Source organism: Trachypithecus francoisi, unplaced genomic scaffold, assembly GCF_009764315.1.
Source record: "Trachypithecus francoisi isolate TF-2019V2 unplaced genomic scaffold, Tfra_2.0 Lachesis_group8, whole genome shotgun sequence".
Taxonomy (NCBI): Eukaryota; Metazoa; Chordata; class Mammalia; order Primates; family Cercopithecidae; genus Trachypithecus; species Trachypithecus francoisi.
Genome location: NW_022681473.1, coordinates 38,418,528 through 38,437,870, shown reverse-complemented (window position 1 = coordinate 38,437,870; position 19,343 = coordinate 38,418,528). Strand labels below are relative to the sequence as shown.

The following is a 19,343-nucleotide window of genomic DNA, read 5'->3' as shown; positions in this document are numbered from 1 at the left end:
TTCGGTTTCTTGCTGACTTTCAGTAGTTTAGAGAGGAACTGGGGCCTGAGAATGGCCATGTGATCCTCATTTATCCTAGGAGGCTTCTCGATTAAGTAGTTTCCACCCTGTGTACTCTCTGCTTTTACTCTCACTTTAGAAGCTGGAGAATTTCAGAAGCGGCCAGGTAATGCTTGATTAAATACTAGAGTTGAATAACAACTTGGCATACTTCCTACACTTCCTTTCAGAGCTTATGAAAGGGAGAAGAGTGAAACTGGGATCTTCTGCACATCAGCATTTGGGGATGGCGCCAAGGCCCGTTCAGCTCAATATGCCTGAGGTTCATACTTGGTTTCTGTTGCACAAAGAGATAGGTTTTCAACCGCTGAGCGAGAAATGAAACTTTAGCTAAAATGCAGGAGCTAGTAAGCTTCAAATGGAATGCAAAGAATTTGCCCAGTTAATTGGCCCGAGGAAAGAACAAGGTAATTCTATAGTTTTAAATTTTCTGAAGCCCAAAGGCCCCTTCAGAGTTTGATTAGAAATTAAACCAACCCCTAAAAAAATACTGTCTCAAAAGATGTTTAAGCTGTCTCTACTGTGGTACGAAGAAAAGCAGGTTAAATTTAATCAAACAGCTAGTTACCGAACGGTGGCTTAATAGAATTCAGCGACTTATTTTCAGATTAGCCACTTTGTAGGGAAAAATCCAACTAAATATATATTATGTTTGCAGTTAGAGAACTGAACATGATTGGGCAGGACTGGGTGCACCTTTTCCCTAGGCATTTTCTGCAATACGTGTGGGAATATCATTATCCCCTTCTGCCTCAACCATAGCAATTAGGGCTTATACCAGGCATGAACATTGCAATGCACTTTTGCTATAGCTCTCCGTTTTCACTGCCATAAAAGTCAGGCTAATTTCTCATTTTGTTTTTTCCTGGAGACTCTTTCTGTGGGCCCAGAATCCTATTCATTGCCCTCCTTACAATCATAATCAGTTGATTAGACCTCACCCTAGAGATAAACCTTATCTACCCTCACTGTCTTGAGCACATCTGGAAATAAAGTTATAAAATGTAAACTGTGCATAAATTTAGTGCCTCAATTGTTACTTAGCTCACTTAGTTCTTATCAGAAACCTTTGTTTACTCACTGGAGTTGGAGTTAAAAAGTAATTTCTAGCCAAACAAACAAGTTCCACTGAGATACAGTCCTAGGTTCTAGATAAGACAGATCCCACTTTAGACCTCCTTTCTCCAGAGGAACTCCACAGTAAGGGATAATTACCTGCAATTTCATCAGCAAACCCAGCTGAGATGACACACTATGCAGCGCTTGTATAATTTTTTTTGGTACTTACCCACTATGGTGCCTTTCATCTGGCACTCACCAATTGCTTTACACTCATTAATTAAGTTTCACAATACATACTGGGAGGAAGAAAAACCTCTTCCTAGTCTGAAATGACAGAACCACTCACAAGTGGAGTTTCCAGAACATGAAGACACATGAACATTACTAATGGATCTCAATACAGAAGCAGACATAGCTTGGGACCACACTTCAAATGAACTGAAAACATTGTTTTGAATCCAAAAGAGTATCTTTTGGTACAAACTCTATAGCATCAAATCTTGATGCTGATGTCACATGTAGGAAATTTGCATTGATCGGATTCACTGATAGCATGTTGAGTCTGATGCAGGCTACAAGTAGAATTCATGTTTGCTTCCCCATAGGGACATAGGCACTTTAAGCCAAAAAGAACTATTTGAATAATAGTAAAATAAATCACATTATGAATCTATTATTTGAGAGTATTTTAATGGTATCTTTATAAATAAAATAGAATTTAATGGCTGGGAAATGTATTTGGGGTAACATTTAATTTATTTCAATATTCTATTAGAAATAGAGGGATTGTTCTCATACATGCTAATGGTTGTTTGTTATTCAAGTTTATCTTTCTCTGGTACATAATATGGTGCTATAATATGATTTTCTTCACTTAACTATAACTTTTTGGAAAGGTCAAATGTTCCATTTTGGGGTTAAGGAAATTCTAGGACAATGCCCTTGGTTAAGCAGAGGTTATGACATTACATATACATATATGTAAGTATACATACTTGCATGCATACATACATAAATGATGAGCTAAAGAAAGTTGTAAACCTGGTCAATCAACTAAAATAACTTCAAAGGATAGATCCCTATATGATTTTGATTCGGCCATAGTTGAAAGAATTGAATGATATGACTATAGCAAAACCTGTTGCATTTCTATTTATATATTTATGTGAACATGTTTTCTTAGTAAATATTCTGAAATGTATTATAAAATATATAATTAAAAATATCGTATTATAACAATATAAAATACCAATTGAAAAACAAACACAAACCCTACTGATATCCTTAAGAATATGTTTATAACAAAGTCTTAGATTTTGCAATTAATATTCACTAAAATTTGAAATCTATTATATTATTTTATTACTTCTGATGATTACTCAATTCTAATTGTTTTTTAAGGTAAGAGCCTAATGGTCACAAGAAATTTAAAAAATTTAAAAAATTTCTACCTCATTTTAAAAATTATTTTAGAGGACTATGACAAGATAATCAACACTTTCAAACATAAATATACATTAGAAATATTTTGAAGTAGAAATTGAATGGAAATAGATTTAAAGATAAAATGAACAATTTAAATTTTGCAACAGATAAGTGCTTTTTAAAGGTATATTTTTGAAGAGACACAATTAGGTATAAAATACTAGTATAAATTTGTTTTAAAATGTCCATTTTTATAAAGCACTGGAAATCACAACCTTTACAACTATTTAAATATATAATGGAAAGAAATTTTGTACAAGGAGATTAATAATTTCACATTATTTTAGCGATTGCACAATCATTTTCAAAACCACTGACATAGTGCAGCTATTAAATTCAGAGTAGTAAATCAGACATTTTCAGTAATTTCTATGTGATATCTAGTAATACTTGAAGCTGTTCATAGATTTAAAGTATTTGCTTGGATATTTTTCTGTATTATTTAGGGTCTCACATAGTGTCCACTGTATCTTTTTATCTTCCCTTCCGGTTCTATTCAAACAAAAACAAAAATGGTAGAGGATAGCGTTGTTACAAGATGATGGAAACATTTAAAAAATAAACAATACTTTTTTCAGAATGATACTTTTGCTGACGTGATCATCCTCCGCACATGTTAGCAGAATGACTTTGTCGCTGAGGTGGCCCCATGAAATCTTTATTCAGTGTTAGCACTCTGGGGCTCCGTCTCTGGCTAGATTCTCCAGATTTATAATCACCAAGGAAGCAGTTTGCTGAGTAGAACAAGCTCAGGCTACCAAGTCACAGTTTCTTTGTTTTGAATCCTGGTTTTGCCACTTAATGGTTTCATAACCTTGGATAATTGCCATCACATTTCCAAGAATATTTTCTCGTTTGTACAATAAAGAAAGTGATACTACTTCTTAGTTGTGTGTGGGGAGTCAAGTTAAAATAAAGTAATTGTGTGTTATTGGACACTTAGTAGTCAAACTGGATTAGACTTAATTAATTATAAATATAATAATTTTTCTTTGAGGGTGATAAAAATTGAAGCTTCAGTATCAGCATGAATGAATGTTGAGAGGAATCCAATAAGTGTATAAACACGTATTAAATTATTTTGAATTTGCATCTCTCAGCACATCATAGTTGCTCAATGAATATTAATTTCATGAAAAATGAATGAGTAAATTGTTTATTTTTAGCTGAATTTTTCCCTGCCAGAGAGACTTTCTCTGATCACACTTTGTAAAACTGAAACCCTTTTTTCCTGACCTATTCTCACTCCTCCCTGCTGTATTTTATTCATAGCACTTATTGTCATCTAACATACTGTGTATCTTATTTATGTATGTATTTCTCATCTAGTCCCATACTAGAAAAGTCAGCTCCTGACAGCTTGCATTTTTGTCTGTTTTCTGCATTGTTTTATCCATAGGGTTAGTTAGACTAATGTCTGGCACAGAGCAAATGCTGGATAAACTTATCAGTGAAAGAATAAATGAGTGAATTGATCAATGATTGAGTAAATATTAATATATTTGTCAACAATAATAACAAAAAGTGAATATACTATTCATGAGACAGCTGTAAGTTTACTTTTGCCTATTTTTAGAATATTCTTCTCATTGTTGGCTCATTCAGATCTGAAACTTTACTTTTTTTTTCACTTAAGGACATTTCTTGGCCACATTTATATGACTGTGCATATAGATCCGTGAGCAGTTTCCTTTGGTAGGTGGTTAGTGATAGGAGCTATTTCACAAGAAGAGTTGGCCTTAACTAGAGATGCAGAAATCTTCTAACGTGTAAGGATGTAGAGGATATGGACACAAGGATAGATAAGTGGGTAGATATGGTTTTGGTGGTAGTCATTTAGACAAACATTGACAACTGAGAGTAATTGGAGTACAGGTATCAGATTTTTTTAAAAAAGAGAGAGAAAGTGGCTGGGCATGGTGGCTTACACCTGTAATCGCAGCACTTTGGGAGGCTGAGGCAGGCGGATCACCTGAGGTTAGGAGTTCAAGACCAGTCAGGCCAACATGGTGAAACGCTGTCTGTACTAAAAATAGAAAAAAATTAGCCAGGCGTGGCGGCGGGTACCTGTAATCCCAGCTACCTGAGAGGCTGAGACAGGAGAATGGCTTGAACCCGGAAGGCAGAGGTTGCAGTGAAACTGAGATTGCGCCATTACACTCCAGCCTGGGCAACAAGAGAGAAACTCTGCCTCAGAAATAATTATAATAATATAATAATAATAATAATAATAAGAGAGAGAGAGTATGACAACATAGCAGTCTCAAAGATCTCTCAAAGTTAGTAATCATTAATATAAAATAAAACAATTCACTCAGAATAGCTGTGCTTTTCTCCAGCTATGTTAATGTGCATGAGTACAAATAGATAGTAGATGGAGTGATGGGTTTAACTAGGGTCGTATTTAAACCATGGGCTTACGACAAACTGAAACAAGAGCTAGAGAGTTGAGGGCATTTGCACCCAAGTGAGTACAATGATTGCCCATTAGGATACATAAAGACAAAAGTGAAGGCACAAAGGGAGGAAAGGATATGATATGATATAAAACTATGATAGGATCAATGAATTGATAATCTGGCTCAAGAGAATGTTGGAATTGCAGTTTATAGGGAGTGAAATGGAACTATGGATGTGATTATTGAATATCATGGAAGGCCTGCTATTATTGATCAAAAATATGTTGTGGGAGTACATGAGTGAAATTGAGTAGGAGAAAACAATTTTGAAGATAGAGATCAAAGAACTGAGAAACCAGAGTACTAGAAAGATTATCTGTGTATATTGTAATTTCCATGAATAATTTTGGGAGTATGTTGATAAGAGTTATATTAAGACATGAGTTTAAAATCTTCATAGACGTTGAGTAAATGTCTCCAGGAAACAGAAGATGACTACCACAAGGAGTGGCAGTAGGAAGCGTGAATTGATAATATGAGATTCAAATCTGTAAATTGTTAAGGAGGAGGGAGGAAAAATGGTCCTAAAGCAGCAATGAGGAGCAAGAAATTCACTATCTCATTATCAGTATGTATTGACATAGGAGACAAAGAGCCATCACTTGAGTGTGCTACATGGAAAGCAGGGTTTTAGGGGAGTCCCAGGTTTCAATCAGAGTAAGAAAGTGAAGGGATACAAAAGGCTTTGCCTTGACTTTGAGTAAAAAAGGGAATACTGAATTTGTTTCAAAAGTTGGGAAGGAGTGGGCAATCATCACAAAGGCAATCCCTGTGCCCGGTGGCATGAGGATCAGTTCCTGGGGAGTGAGGGATGATCTGGAAATTGTGGGCTTCTTGAAGTAACTGATAGGAACAGGGTTGAAAAGTACAATTATATTAGTCCCAATGGACCAATTGTACATGTTCACAGGCAGAAAGATGTGTGTAGAATATGGGGAAAGAGGTCTATTGCTAAAATGGAGAATTCTAGGCTCCCTGTAGATTCTTGCTATTAGAAGAATTCTGAAATAGAGCCTTTTCTTTCCAGCATTCAAGTGACTCTTCAACCTACAAATGGCAGCCTAGCAGGGAAATGAGACAGCTCTCTTTAACAATATGTGATATTCTGTTTTGTGGAGATACCGTAACTGATTCAATCCTGTGAGATGAAGTGTACTCTTACAGCAGCTTTATTCTTTTAAAGCCCTAATTTTATTATATAGTCTAATCTGTTTAAGCAACTCTTGCCCAATTTATTAACTATCAACTATTTTTATATGGACTTAACTTATTAAGGCATAATATAATGAAGTGGCAAAACTGGCAGTTTGATAATATTATAACTTATCCTACCACTGCTACGAAAAGATCCACATGATTTATTAATGCTTTCTAAAAAAGCACTTAAGGCAAGTAATTAGAAAATACCGGCATATCTACTTTATTTCTGTCTAGTTAGAAAAAGTTATTATAGCTAAATAATAACCTCAGCAGCAGAGTGTTCTCACCAAGGAGCCATGACTTGAAGCAGATAGAGTGAGGAGAGACTGAGTTGCCTGGGCAGGTGTGTACACTCTGAGGAAGAATCTTGATTTGTTCCTTGGCTCAAAAGCAGGGACAGAAGGAAAAGGAAATTTATTCATGACCTGAAGAAGATTTTGAAATCAAATTCATAGGCAGCAAATAACAATGACAAAACACTTACTCATCCAGTGAAAGGACTATACATACCTTAAACAATTTGCAGGGAACATTGAAAACATATGGTTAACTAACCTGACAGGTCATACAAGCTCTTTAGCTACAGAAAAGGAACTCAATTTTTGTCCAGAATTAGGAGAAAGCCACAAATTAGATATGCTAGGATTGTCTAATTATCTGCCTCACTTTTTGTTTAGAGAGCAAAAGAAAGTATTAAGTCGCTTGAATATTTTTTTTTCCTGAAAAAGATCCAATTAAAGTTGTTATGAATCCCCTCTTTTAAATATAAGTACTTTAGTAACACCATCTGAGGAGTCAGAGAAACCTGGGGCAGAATCAAGTTCACTTTTGAACAGTATTACTACCGGTAAAAGAGCAATAGAACAGTTTCTTATACATGAAGCTGGTATGAGGATATAATGAGTAAACATGTGTAGAACGTGTAACAACATGACTGGCACATAAGTTTTTCATGCATTATAGCCATTCATAAGATGAGATATACAATTTTGGAAGCCCCTTTTAAGAAAAAGGTTACAAAAATGCCAATACAAAATGAGGTACAAAAGTAAGGAGAATGGAAAAACCACAAATTTATAAACTTTTTAAAACTCCAAAATAACATACATAAAAAGCAAAATCCAGAAAATCAAAAATATTTTAATCAACTAACTGCTAAACACATCTCTGTAATGCTTTTGGGGCTATATTTGTCTGCAAATTTAGAAATTTTAAATTATCTCTTTATATGATGTTTAAAAAATATTTCATAAAGAATATAAAAGTAATTCAGTCTTTCCTCTTTCTCTAGCATGGTTAATTCTTTTTTTATTATTGATAGTTTCAAAGTTTCTTTCAGCTTCATAATTCATTGGCAATATTATGTACACTTTTAAGATTGTTGTGAATTTGGCAAAATCTCTAGTGTCTTTCATAGATTAATTGAAATTTTTACAATTTCCCATAGTTTCTGGCTCCAGGTATTCAGATCTTATTTCTCTTCCATTACCTGTGTTGGGTACCACAGGAGATATGCAAATCAACATACCACTCCTGAATAGAGAGCCAAAAGAAGGCTCTGATAACTGTTATTTCAGCTGGGCCTTCTTTTGAGAAGGCTCCAAGTCTTTAACTCTTTGGATAAAAACAGTGCTTTCCTCTATATTCAGACATATTTAACTTCATATTTAACTACACTATGTCTACAAATTCAGATATGGTGGTCTCATAAAAGAAATATTTTCAAACAATTAAGCTATGAACATGGATCATAATTTTATGAGTTTTGCTGTAAAGCAAAAGTCCTCTAACAGATCAATGCAAAGATTTATATCTTAGTAGAAACATTTATTTAAAAAAATTGGTTAGTAAATATTATTAGACTCAGAAAGGAAAGCATGTCAAGTCACAGGCCTTTGAGTGATTGATGGGCCACTGGAGGGATGAGCAGCTTACCTCCCAGAAGTTCCTTGTCTCATTTAGCTGTATCAGAAACTTGTTTAAACCTTTTATCTGTGATGCTAATTTCTTCCTAGAAAGAAGTTACAGATTATATAGCCAAGAAAGTTATATTCCAAAGTATGTTTGAAATAAACCATGGAAGAAATTCAGCATTCCAGCCAAGTAACTTCCTCACATAACTTAACCTCTAAGAGTCTCGGTTTGTTTATATAATGAGTGAGATGAATAATGTTCAGTCAACCTGAGTTGTTGTGAAGATGATGTGACTTAATGTAAAAATATCTAGTACAAACTCAAGGACATTGTAAGCGCTCGATAAATGCCAGTTTTCTTTGGAAATATGGTGCAATTCCTTGTCTTTTGTTCTGCTCAGTATAACGATGAACATACATTGTGCTCTCAAAAAATAAGTTTGGGATTAAATTATTTACTCTACAGGCAGCTTTGCAGTCTTAAATACAAAAGGAGAAGGCCGGACACAGTGGTTCACACCTGTAATCCCAGCACTTTGGGAGGCCGAGGCAGGTGGATCACCTGAGGTCAGGAGTTTGAGACCACCCTGGTCAACATGGTGAAACCCCATTTCTACTAAAAATACAAAAATTAGCTGGGCATCGTGGCTCTTGCCTGTAATCCCAGCTACGCGGGAGGCTGAGGCAGGAGAATGGCTTGAAGCCGGGAGGCGGAGGTTGAAGTGAGCCAAGATCGCACCATTGCACTCCACCCTGGGCAACACAGCGAGACTCTGTCTCAAAAAAAAAGGAGAAAAGAAACAATATGCCATTTCCTAGGTCATGAACAAAAGATGGAAAGTATCTTGTGGAAACTGCTGACTGGTTGTGACTGAATTTTTATAAAAACGAAACAATTGAAATATAAATAATTGACAATACATCCGTTTTTCCTAGCAGAAAATTATCTTCATGCAGGGGAAACCAAGACAAAGTTCTTGTAAAAACTAGAGTGTTAAGAAAATTGGTTATTACAATTTATTATGGCCTTCCAGTGGATTAAGCATAGACTACTACAAATTGTCTCTCACTTAATTTGTACAACATTCTTATGAATACAGTTTTATTATTCTCATTTTAAGTAGTAACAGCAGAATTTTATCATCATTTAGTAATTTGTCCAAGGTCAGACAATTAGAAATATATGCACCATTCAAACCCAGAACATCCCTACTCTAATCCCTGGTCTTTGTTCAGTACCACACTGCTGTTCCTGTATGTTCTGAGGAGCATTATTACTTAATCAAAAAGATAATTTTCATTTAATTTATTTTATGAAGTCAGTAATTTCTTTTATGCTGGTTGGTGTTTACCTACGGTGCCAAGTACAGTCTAACTGAGGTACTATATCCAGTTCCAGAGAAATACTGACAGGTTGAAAAGGCAAACATTGAATAATGTTTAGGGCTCTAGTACTGGCCAGTTTGAATAGATGAAGACCTTAGTTCTGGAGCAGTTTTCTGGAGTCACAAGTTGTTCCAGGGACTAACTACACAGGTATCTGGTCCTGGTGAAGGTTTTATGGGAAGGATAGGCTAGCCAGTAAGGAGATGGAAGTCTTTGAGGAGTTTTAATTGCAGGTTCAGTTTTTGGTTTTTCCTTTATTAATTAACAATTAGTATGGCCATACTTCTGAGTATCAGCAAGGTGTCAGTCTTGAATATACAGCTCAAGAAAAATACCTTGGATAGAAATGCCAAAATTTTAATAGTAGCTGTTTATTCATGGTGGGATTGTTAGTGACTTTTATTTTCTTCTTTATACTTTTAATTAATTATTTCAACATACATTAATTAAAGGTCAACTATATGGCATGCACTCCTCTATGCCTAGATTTCAGAAGTATATAAGACAAGGTGCTGATTCCCGTTATTTTTGTTGATATTGCATTTTTAATTAGAAAATATTCAACTGAATTAAAGAAAATATGTCACATCACTGAATGGTTAGATGAGGAAAAGGCTTGAGAAAAATTAATATTGTGCTTTAAAAGATTATACTGCATTTTGAAAAATACATGGCAAAAAGCTGACTATATCAAGTGTGGACACCTACAATATTTTAGCAATTCAATTGAGAGTATCCATTTCAATTTGAATAAATGGTACTGAAATGTCTATTTAATATACAAATGCCAATAGAATATTGAGTGACCAGAAGAGTTACCTTTAGAGGGACTCTGCTTCCAAGTTAAGAATCTGCTCTGGTCAAGATTGAGTGAGAGTTCTCATTGTAATTTAATAGACATGATGATGCTTATATGTAGTTTCTTATTCATGAAATTTGCAAGGTGGGGGAAAGATGTCAAGTCTGATTTCAGAAACTGGTAAAGACTTTCAATACTTAGGCTTCAAATGCTGGCTTTACTATCTTCTTTCTTATTTAATGTTTTTAGAGAAAGGAAGGAAAGGGAAATTTGAAGTAAAATTAGAGAGAGATTCCATGTCCTTGAACAGAGGAAATTTAATAAGACAAGCAGGTGTTAAGTAACCAGTTCCAGATACTGCGCTGTGTCAAATACAGTTCAGTCCAGATGTTCAAAATCTGCCTCTTCACACATTTACAGGCTCTTCGTGACCATTAGTCTACTTTGTGCTCATGTAGAGAACTCCATGCATTACATTTCTATAAGGTGTTCACCAAAAAGACCGAGTGATTTTCCTCAGGCATGGAGATGTAAAATGTCCCGTATTCATGGCTCTTTTGCCAAATGCAGAACCTGTTTAGCAAGGTTTCTATTTCTACCTCATGTGTAGGGGTGTTGCAATAGTGCGTTGGGAAAGTACATTATACTTGAGGATGATGCTGAAAATAAACCTAGGGAATGGAGGAGTCTTTAGTAGTACTTGGGTGCTGTCCAAACTGGCTATCTGAGTTGTTGCCCTGATAAACTATTGTTTCAGCTGGGCCTTCTTTTGAGAAGGCTTCAAGTCTTTAACTGTTCTGATGAAAACAATGCTTGGAGTTCATTTTTCCTTCATACTCAGACATATTTAACTTCATTTGTGTTTGAACTGACCTTTCTAATCAACCACATTGGAAGTATAGTACCATGGTTTTCAAAAATTGTTGAGCAATCATTATTTTTTCAACTAGAATTGATCTTGATTGTTCAAGATATAGAGCAGATAAAGAAGGGGCTTCCCTGCTGAGAGTCTTTTTTTTGAGACGTAGTCTCACTCTATCACCAAACTAGAGTGCAATGGCGCGATCTCATCTCTGCAACCTCTGCCTCCCCAGTTCAAGTGATTCTCCTGCCTCAGCCTCCTGAGTAGCTGGGATTGTAGGTGCGCACCACCACACCCGGCTAGTTTTTGTATTTTTAGTGGAGACAGGATTTCACCATGTTGGCTAGGCTGGTCTCAAACTCCTGACCTCTGGTGATCCACCTGCCTCAGCCTCCCAAGGTGCTGGGACTACAGGCCTTCCCATATTGCCAATGAGATTCCTTGAAGCATAATTTGAAAACCTGGAGTAATGGAAAGGTGACAAGACCAGGAGTTACATTATGACTGGATTCTATTCAATAATTCAGTTCAATTTGATGAACATTTATTGAGCATTTTCAATGTGCCAAGCACTAAGAAAGCTAAGGAAAAAAAGACACTAAAAATACTTAACTTCAAGTGTAGTAAAAATCACGTGTAAGAACAAGTGTAATAAGTTATAATAAAGTGCTGTAGATGCTTTGGAAGGTTTCTAAACAAACTCAGTGATATGTTTCAACCCCCATGGGCCTTGTTGTCTTTAAATTTAAAGTAAATAACTTGGAACAAACCACATGCAGCATCTGACCTCCCTTACATTTGTGACTCTATGATTCTGACACTCTGTGCTATGAACTGTAAACCAAGGAAATGGAGCTATAAGAACTAAGTGCAGCCTGTTCATCTTTGAATTTTTTTTAAGTTGAGAAGAGGGTGTCGTCAGAGAGGCAGGTGTGAAAAGTAAATATAATATATAGTTGCTAAGGAACAGAATTATGCTTTATTATCTTCAGCTTTTCTGGAATACCCCTTTCACTTCCATGAGTCATGTCAAACCTGGCTTTCCCCGATAACAAAAATGTCCTTCTCCTATGGAGGCCTCTGATCCTCTGACTCCATCCCCAGACCAGTTTCACAAGACCAAAGAAAGGAGTTGATAAACTTTCCAGAGTGGTTAAAAAGAACATAGGCAGCACATATTTCTTTGTACAGTGTCTACTATGAACAAAGTGAAAATGCTCCCTAATCCACTTCCCACAATCAGTGCTAATGCTTATATATATATATATATATATATATATATATATGTGTGTGTGTGTGGTGTGTGTGTGTACATTATTTGTATATCTAGATTTGTCAGTCTACCTACCTATATATGCATATATATTTATAAGCCTTCCTTACATCTATATCTGATTTGATATTTTATTCTTTATAAATTTAATGACTCATTTTATGCACTTTTATTTTTAAGTATCTTTATTTTAACATTTAACAAGTTTAATACACTCCCTCCCCTCCTCACCATCCCTCTGTTGCCATCTTTATTTTGAGCCATTATTCCTTTGCTCTTATATATCAGATTTCTGTGCTTTGAACCCCATGCTATTTCATTTCTGCTGTTTTTTCTACATCTCTATCTACCTATCTGCAGGATACTTCTTTATTGATGACACTCACAGCTTGTTCTCAGATTTTCATTCCTACCTATCAGAACCTATTTCATGTCTATTCAGGGAAGCATTGTATGACAGAGTATGAATATTAGAGTTAGAATGACTTAGGTTCCTATCATCCATGTGACTTCAGCAGTCACTTAACCTCTTAGTACTCCAAATTTCTCATATGTTAAACCGAAGGTTAATAACAATAGCCATTTTATGAAACATTTCATATACACCTTGTACATGTACTTCTCATTCAGATTTTTATTGACTATTAAGAGAATGGGTGTTATAGACATTAGAAGTAATGTATCTAAAGTGATTATTAAAATACTTTATAAATAGTTGGAAGTCAAAACAAAATGACAGTATTATTTCTGCTGGCTTGACCTTATAATTTTTGTATTGAGGTTCTATCACCTCAGTAACCATGACTTTGACTGCTCTTCTGCCTCTTCCATCAGCACAACTGCTTATTCTCTAGGCTACTGTGATCAACCTTGGCTGCACATTTGAAGTCCTTGGGAGCTTTAAAAAGTACTGATGCTGGGATATTTTTCCTGGAGATTTTGACTTAATTGATCTAAAGTGTAGCTTGAGCATTGACAATGTTTGAAGCTCTAAAATGTTCAACTATATAAATCCTCCTGATTCACTTGGTCAGTTCTTCCAACCACTCAATTCTCACCCCTGATTTGATCTGGGGCTGTCATTAATGCTGCTGTATTCTTTTAATCTGCTGCTTGCTTCAGAGACCATCGGATCCAGCCAGGATTCCAGAGTTAACTATGCATGCCAAACTTTTCACCAGCAATTACAATAAAATGGATTATAAGATACTTTATTCAAAGTCATAGATTCATAGAGTTTTTCACAGATTTCTATTGCCTCTTGAAATTCCCATGTCCATTATTCAATCTTGATCGAGATGCCAGCTCAACCCCTTTTCTCATCCTCTTTTCCTCTGCTATCAAGGTTGAGATTTAAATTCATTTAATCCTTCTGAGAGAACAGTCGCTGAATTGAGACCCTAACAATTTTTTGCCCTCCATCTCACATTTCCATTAGTTGGAACCCAATATTTACGCCGGAATAGACAAGATGTGAGCCAGTGAATCAAATCTGGCTGATGACTTAGGGCAGTGTAGAGCTTTATTTCATCATGTATTGTTGAAATTTGGGTGTGTCTAGATGAACTAAATACTTTTTTTGTTTAGGGTCGGCCCCAACGTTTTCTTCTATGTTTATACTAAGCCACATGCATTTACATACCTGAGAGAACGTTGAGATCACCTAAGTTGGGTGCTTCTGCTTCATCTGTTTGCTTAGATCTTGGCATAAATAGAAGCCCTTTCTCCTTTCCAAGGCTGGTTAATACAACTGTTCTAGAAAAATGTACAGACATTTTTATTGTTCAGCCTACCCTTCAAATCCAAGCTGGTTGCCTGTGTTCATAATTTAGGTTTGCAACCACCCTGGAACTGACTGTGGAATGACATATGGTCATCCCATCTCCCTGCTTTCTTTTCAGCCCCTCACTGCAAGATCGGGTCCCACTAATGCTAAGCATGAGAATTAAAAAGGTTGGGGCTAGGCGCGGTGGCTCACGCCTGCAATCCTAGCACTTTGGGAGGCCAAGGTGGGCGGATTGCCTGAGCTCAGGAGTTCAAGACGAGACTGGACAGCTTGGTGAAGCCCCATCTCAACTAAAATAAAAAAAAATCATCCTGGCATGGTGAAATGCATTTCTAGTCTCAGCTACTTAGGAGGCTGAGGCAAGAGAATCACTTGAACCGAGGAGGCAGAGGTTGCAGTGAGCCGAGATCATGCCACTGCATTCTAGCCTGGGGGACAAAGTGAAAATCTGTCTCAAAAAAAAAAAAAAAAAAAAAGGAGTTAAAAAGATTCGGAAAGCAAAGAGGCAAAGAGGGTTTTCATAAGAATCAAGTCATATAATATTTTTAATCACTTATTATTTAAAAAATTATTTTCTGTAATTTTTAGGTATAATTTGCATAAGAGTGAAATCCACAGATTCTAACAACACTGTGGTCACTTCTGAAAAATAAATGAACTTGTATAACCACCATCACCCCTGTTAAAACATAGATTTCAACGCTTCGCATAGTTCCTTGAGCCTCTTGCCAATCATCTCTACCCCCAGAAGCAACCACTGTTTTAACTTTCAAAGTTAGCTATTTGTATTACTAATTGTATTTTTATTAATAATTTTAGTAGGGATTATTAAATGCCAATTTATTTCATTAGTGTTTTGCATACTCAATTATTCTATATACCCTTTTTCTAAGTAACAATTTTAAAAAGTGAGAATGTGGATTACCTGAAAGTTGAAATAAATAAGCCATGAATAAAATACATATATCACCAGCTGATATATGTATTTTAAGGATATACATATATCAGGATTTTTAACAAAGGATTTTTAACAAAGGTTACCTCTTAATATTAAAATTGAAAGTGGACACCCTACTTTCTGAGAATAATTCAATATATTTTCTGTAATGCTATTACCTTCAAGCTAAAATCATACCAAATTCAAGATTACCTTTATTTTTTATATTTTGTGAGACATGTTTTTTGCTCAAGTATATGCTGGAAATATAAATTAAGAAGAAAGCATGTGACAGACACATTTAAACTTTAAGCCTTGACAGAGACCAGTGATAATTAGGATTTGACAGAGCATTCTAAATGTAATGGACTATATTAAAAACCTTAAGTCCCAGCCTAGGAATCACTGTATGTTGTACTTGCTTACTTAATATTATACTTTTTTTCAGTTTTCCTTTTCTTTGTATCTCTTTTCCTGTTTACTTCTTCTATATTCCACTTTGCTCATAAGTTCTAAAAGTCTCATTTGGTAACAGTGATTCTGGTCTGCTATTTGAAAGCAGATCCAGTGCTTGGAGATTCTAATTTTTCTTGCTGACAATAATTTTTGGCTGTCTTGCTTCTTTTAGTCATTTGTACTCTTTTAAAACTGCTGAAAATCAGTACAGAGTAATTACTTATGGTAGTCCTAGGGAAAAAACAAAAATCTGAACACCAACCAACCAACAAAAAACAGCCTGAGGAATGTACCAGCCAGGCACTGTAGGTGGAGTTGTGGTCCTGGCTCTGCCATTTATTGTCAGTGTCACAGCCAATGAGCATCTTTGTTTCCAAAATCCACATGATGATAACACTTAGCATATCTCTTTGAAAATGTTATGACAGTGACAATGAATTTAAAACATATGTGAGAGAGTGCTTTGTAAATGTCATGAAAGGTAAGAAAATGCAACTATGAACTTTGTATTTTTTTTTCTAACTAATACTGATGCTGATTTTTAGTTATAAAGAAAGGAGAAAAAACCTTAGTACCACAAATTTCTTTTTCTTTTTTTTTTTAGTTTCTACAAATAATTTATTGGAATATAATTTACACCCATTTAAAGTGTCCAATTCAATGGTTTTTTAGCGTATTCACAGAGCTGCACAACCCTCACTACAATCAGTGTTAGACCATTTTCATTACCCCAGAAGAAAGCAGGTCCCTGTTAACAGTCACTCCCTATTTTCCCCCAAAAGTCCCTGCCCCCGGCAACCACAGATCTATTTCCTGACTGTGGGTTTGTTTTCCTTGGGTATTTCATGTACACAGATCATTCAATTTGTGAGCAGATCATATGTAAGCAGATCACACAATACATGATCCTTCCTGTCCAGCTTCTCTCACTTAGCGCTGTGTTTTCAAGGTCCTTCTACGCTGTAGGAAACATCCCTGCATCCTTCCATGTGTGGGTCCATACTTAACATTTCTTCCTATTGCTGCATAGTATTCCACTGTAGGGATACTCAATCTGTATTTCTCTATTCACCAGTTGGTTCAACATTTGGTTTCTACTGATCTGATTTAGCCCCCATCCAACCTTCACCACACACAGAACCAAAGGATTGTGTAAGAGAAGCTAAGAGGATCTACAGAGAGCTCGTGACATTTCTGACCTTCTCTGAGGTTAGAAAACAACAGGGATAACATCTCTGCCCTTTATCCTCTAAGAGAATAGATAATGCTTTGAGGGTTAAAGGGTACAACATTTAGAACCTGTCCCTGATGAAACAAAGAAACAAACCCAGATGTCCACCTAGTAGCAAAAGAAAGAGACTACTAAGTAGGAGTTGCCATAAAGTAGAATAAAGGGAAAAAGAGAAACTCATATTTGTCAAATATATTATTGGCAGTATCAGGCCTTTTATGGTGATTAATCCTTTTAATTCTCATTAATACTCAACAACTTATATGATGCGATATTTACTGCTTCCATTTTATAGATTAAAAAATTGAGGCCTAGAGAGTGTTAGTTGCTTTTCACACACAGGCAGCTATAAAGCAGTCGGACTCATCCAGTTGTTACTGGCAGGTCTTTGTTCTTAGAGCTCCCAAGATGGTGGTGGGCCACTCCCAAGATGGGGCGGGCTGCTCCCAAGATAGCGGCAAGCCTTTTGTTCTCTGACCTGGGGTTCTTGGCCTCATGGATTCCAAGGAATGGAACCTTGGGCCATGGCTTAGTGTTATAGCTCTATTAGAAGCCGTGGGTCATGGAAGAGAACCGTGGAACCCAGCGACTAGTGTTCAGCTTGATTAGGATGAACCTGGGAACTTAGCCGTGCAGGAACAATGGCGAGCCTTTAGCCTGATCGGGAGTGGCAATGGGCACCTCACTGGATCAGGAGCACAGCAGACACCCTGTCGGATCCAGAGGGTTGGAAGTCAGCGGCAGGTCTGTGATGGTGGCAAATGGTAGTAGTGGATGACGAGCGAAAGTTCAGCTTGAGCCATAACGAACACGGACTAGAAGAGCGTGCAGTTCCAAGATTTAGTAGAGTGAAAACAGAGCTCCCATACAATGGGAGGGGACCCAAAGGGGGTTGCCCACTCCCATCTCCAATGCCTAGGGTTTATATCCCAATCATTGTCCCTCCCCTGTGCTCTCAGGTGATACATGATTGGACTATTTCTTTACCTCCTGCTTTTAGCCTAATTTGTATTTTAGTGAGCCCTCTTTACTACCTGATTGGTTGGGTGTGAGCTGAGTTACACGCCTCATGTTGAAAGGTAGGTGCAGTCACCTTCCCCAGCTAGGCTTAGGAATTCTTAGTCCGTCTAGGAAATCCAGCTAGTCCTGCCTCTCAGTCCTCACTCAACAGGAAAACCCAAGTGATGCTGGGGAGGTTGGCTGATGACTGCTCTTACCTGCTTCCTGCTGAATTGGGGCATAGTAGGGGTCGTGCAATTGAGACCCCTAGGGTGCCTTCGGTGTCATTAACATCAGAGCATGGGCTAGCAGGCTGGTCCAGGGGCCTGCGGTAGATCTTAGTCATGGACTGCATCTGGGGCTCCGTTTGAAGAACCATTTGTAGTTTTACAGCTTCGATCCTGGAAGAGACATATTTTACAAGGAGGTTAAAGATACAGGGATTGAAATATATGGCCTGAAGTGCAGGGGCATGTGGTTGTGGGTGGTGAAAGTGGGGTTTCCTTTAGAAAAACCCCTCTACCATGGGGCATCAATATTTCTGGGAAGCCGCATTCTCCATAGAAGCTCTTGGTAAGGGGAGCTACTGGCAGTACAGCGGCATGGAGGATGTGCAGTGAGAGTGAAAGGGGTTAAGAGAACAGTAAAAAGAAAAATACGACAAGGGAGGGCCATGTGGATCTATGATTCTAGTTACTTTCTTCACAGTTGTCACTTGAAGAGCAGGCGTAGATCCTCTAGAGGTTCACAGGAATAGCTAGTGTTGTCTCTTGGATTTTTAGGCTCCTTTGGCAGTATCCAGGGTTTGACTCAAGTGTGATGTATCCAAGACTCCACTCCAGCCACTTTAACCATGGTTGAGGTACATAAAATGACTGGGTAGGGTCCTTCCCAGGATGTGTCTAGGGATGGGGAGTTAGAGGGAAGGGACTTGACTAATACCATGTCTCCAGGGTGGAATAATTCCTTTCCCTTCTCTGGGGCACAGGTTCCCTATAATGTTTTAAGAACTTGTTGATATTTGGCTAAGGAGGTGATGTCTGCAACTAAGTTGGCCTTCTCTCCGTCAAGTGCAAGGTCATTGGTTAAGAAGGGTCGTCCATACAGCATTTCGTATGGGCTAAGTCCTGCTTTTGGGGGAGTTTCAGATTCTTAGTAAGGCTGTAGGCAACAAAGCAGGCCATGTGAGGTGGGTTTCTTGGGTTAGCTTTTTTAGATGTTGTTTGAGCGTTTCGTTCATTTTCTCGGCTTTTCCTGAGGATTGTGGCCTCCAGGCTCAGTGTAAGTGATATTGTATGCCTAACGCCTGGGATACTCCCTGGGTTACTGCATCCTTGAAAGCGGGGCCATTGTCACTCTGTAAGCCTCAAGGATGTACGAATCTGGGAATTATTTCATGAATTAGTGCTTTTATTACCTCTTGGGACTTTTCTGT

At 37.1% G+C, this 19,343-nt stretch overlaps 1 protein-coding gene across 1 annotated transcript in view; it reads left to right on the top strand.

The window, feature by feature from the left end:
• Nucleotides 1–19,343, top strand: part of ANO3 (anoctamin 3) — a 158,030-nt gene that overhangs the window by 68,187 nt on the left and 70,500 nt on the right. The window lies entirely within an intron of this gene.